We start from the raw sequence: 3,449 nt of genomic DNA, 5'->3' as shown, positions 1-3,449 counted from the left end.
GTTAATGCCCTACCTGGCCCCCTGGCAAAACTTTGCTAGACCCGCCCCTGCACAGTTACCAGCTGTCAGCTACATAAAAAAGGATCCTGGTGGGTGGTCTTCACGTTTCCCTCTCACCAGATATCCAAACCGACATCATGACCAGCAGCTTTACAGCTGTGGCTCCAGCAAACATCAGCTGATACTAGAAATTAATATTAAATAAATTCTAACAACAGCCGATCAAGCTTAAACGTGCTGCTGTTGTTTAGCGCGACATCTGCTGGTTTCGTCTTTCTGGTGCAAAGTGGGCGATAAACAAACAAGAGAGAAAAGCCGATCAGCTGATCATCGATCAGTTTCATGATTGAAGTAGCAACAGGAGAGGGAGGATGAGAGAAGAGGCAGCTGTGCAGCGTAAAGACAGAATAAATCCAGCTTTGTGTCTTTTTCCATTCTAGCTGAAGTTCGGGACAAACTGCGTCTCTTCTCAGCTCAATACGAAACGTGTAATATTTTCTCTGATTGAGGGACCATTCCATTTTTTTAAGGAGCCGTTGGCAACTCTACTAACTAACCTTATGAATAAAATAAAGTTCACTATCAGTAACATCATAGCAACCGAACAGCTGTATAAAAACTCCAAGCTGGCTAGAACGCAGTATGAGTTATTGCAACTGACAGTAAAAAGTCAGCACAACGAAAATAAACTCCACCTAAACTTAGTTCATATCTGACCCAGATAGACTGCAGGTCATAACTTCTTACCTGAAGTTCAGTTCACCTGACACTCGGACTGGCGGCTGCCTCGGGGCTCTCCTCCTGCCTCCCCTTCCCTCATCCACCTGCTGCCTCTGTGGAAGCCCCGCCATAGCCACCACCAAACAACGGAGTTATTTCTACACATCGACCTGCATCTGGCCAATCCACCACCTCTCATTGTTCATGCCGTTACAAAAATAAATAAAAAATAAGTCAAATAAGCCCGATGGCCAGTCCAGCTATGTTAACCTGCAACCAAATCTGCAGCTCCATACAGCAATGTTACGACTTAGATTACATCTTATAACTCATAACTCTTATGTTAGCTCCCCTCTGTAGCATACTGTCTGAAATATTCCACGGCTGCAATAATTCTTTAAGTGTTATTTTTTCCTTGGTATTCTAATTTCGCCGAAGTTTACTAAACTCAACAAACTTAATATTACTTACCGGGACATTTATTCTGTCCTCATTTTCTTTCACCGAAAAATTGTTTCCTGCAGTGACGTCTTTCGTGCTTGGCTCTCCTACCTTTGCTAACGTGATGCACATAGCGCAGAAGCCGATGCTGCATTCACTTACACTCGGATATCTGAGCGTCACCGTGAAAACATAATCGGACATTTGATATTTGATTGAATTTTATTGTTTTGCCTTTGGGGTGGCACCTGGGGTGGCCAGTCTGGTTGGGGGGGTGGCCTGTGCCCCCCCCCCCCCCAGGCCACCCCGCTGGACACGCCATTGACCATAGCCAAAGAAAGCTCGTTTATGACCAGCATCATGTAAATAAGCGCTCTGTAGAACCATCGCTCCATCCTCCAATCCAGCAGGTGGCGTCAGCGTGCCCGCAGGGTGAACGTCAGCCACAAACGAAGCCGAAGAAAACGTTAGCGTCATTTCCTGGTTGCTGTGCGACAAGCAACTGTAAAACTCGAAGCTCTGAACGCGGTCCTCTGTCATATAAATCTGCGAGTGGTCTCTGCGTGAGGTGAGCGGCTTTTCCCGGTGAGTGAGAGATTGAGCGTGAGGTCCGGAGCGCGCACAATGAATAAAAAGGGCTCTGAGAAAACACGCCATGTGGTAGCCTGGCTTAACAAAGCGGAGTGGGATCAGGTTCGGGACTACCTTTACTCGATGGACTCCTCTCTGCAGAGGTTTGCGTTAGAGAGGATATCGGCTTGGAGGGCCAGGTGCGCTGATAGTTTTCCCGTGGCCGTGGACTGCACAGCAGACCTCGTGCGCTGCCAGGTGCGGGACCGGTCCGGACAGCTTACCGGAGATGACTTGACCCTGATGTACGGGACGGCCCTGGTAAGATTTGTTAATCTTATCACGGATCGCCAGCAGGGGAGAAAGGCCCAGCCGCTGAGGCAACTGGCTGGAAACTTGAACATCCCCGAGTGGGTGGTGGATCTGAGGCACGAAATCATGCGTGGGACTCTTCCTTCTTTGAAATGGTGCCGAAAGGGATGTAAGGTGGCCCTGGAGTGGCTCCAGCAGGAGTTTTGGTCCAGACAGCTGGGAGGAGGCCCCGATGAGCAGCTCGTTGCCAGGCAGAAAGAAGTGGATGCCTGCAGAAACGCTCGGGAGCTGCTGACCTCTTTTCAGAAGGACCAGTACCAAGCTTTTGATGATGGGTCTCCTGAAGACAAGGGGAAGAGCTTGTGGCAGGCCCCCTTAGCAGACATGAGTTCGTTGCTGGGTGAGATCAAGCAGTTTGCACTGGGGTCCAGGGAGCTGTTGATTGATGTGCTGCTGGAAGACGGTTTTCTTGTTCCTACCATGGAGCAGCTGGAAGCATTAGGCTGTGCAACATCTGACAGTGCCAGTCCCACTGAGCCCAGAGTCCCACAAACCTTCCTGCGCTTTTGGCTGCCCCTGCTAAAGATGCTTAACTCTTCGTCTTTCATTCACCTCTTCCTGGAGAAGCTCTTTGTGGAACTGAAGCTGCTCAGCAAAGAGCCCAACGGTCACAGGTGTTTCTATATTTCTGCATGGATTTCAGAAGTCTTCCTCTGCAACAACAACAAATTTGAATATCATTTTGAGACAAGGTTGCAGAAGAAAGCCAGAATGAAGGACAGGATTTTCATCGACCGCATCAAGCTGAGGTGGCAGCAGCTTCTCTCTGCATGTCTGGATGCCCCCTGCATCAGCACACCTCACCTGATCCAGCTAGTCCTGGATGACATGGAGCATCCCCCCCCTCAGGAAACCAGAGAGAAGCTGTTCCAGCTCTGCTCCATCTACACACAGACAGAGCGCTCAGAGGCCAGCACACCTCTGCAGCAGCAGCAGCCCATATATACTGTGAGTATGCTGCTGGACCAGATGCAACACTCCTCACCGATGGACTCGGAGAGAAGTGAGGACCGCAAATGGGCAGACGTGCAGGCTGAAAGAGCACTTGCCCTCAGACACGTAGCAGCATCCCCGGGGCCTCGGCTCCAGCCCGGCCAGCTGAGGGCCTCCTCTGGAGCAACAGCGAGCTCAACTAACTGAAATGTGGACTGAAGCTTTTTTAAGTTACTTGTGTTATTTTTGTTACTTGTGTTATTTTTTGTTTTATGTTAAATGGTAAATGTTTTATGTTAAGCACAAGATTGTTGTTGTTGTTGTCATTCCAGCCTCCGCTGACTCTTGTTGTGCTAGAAGCAGTTTTGAAGCAAAAATACAATATTCAGAAGACAAAATGTTGTGGGAGCTTT

The 3,449-nt window shown here is 49.1% G+C and overlaps 1 pseudogene; it reads left to right on the top strand.

Annotated features, from left to right (window-relative positions):
* The first annotated feature begins 1,714 nt into the window (after window positions 1–1,714).
* LOC147316743 (ribosomal biogenesis protein LAS1L-like) lies at window positions 1,715–3,239 on the top strand (annotated as a pseudogene).
* The last annotated feature ends 210 nt before the right edge of the window (window positions 3,240–3,449 follow it).

The sequence above is a fragment of the Aulonocara sp. 'chitande type north' Nkhata Bay genome, linkage group LG12, assembly GCF_057382095.1.
Source record: "Aulonocara sp. 'chitande type north' Nkhata Bay isolate Kocher_YH1m ecotype deep benthic linkage group LG12, A_spYH_male_GT1.1, whole genome shotgun sequence".
In the NCBI taxonomy this organism is placed as follows: domain Eukaryota; kingdom Metazoa; phylum Chordata; class Actinopteri; order Cichliformes; family Cichlidae; genus Aulonocara; species Aulonocara sp. 'chitande type north' Nkhata Bay.
This window is presented reverse-complemented; position numbering and strand designations above follow the sequence as displayed.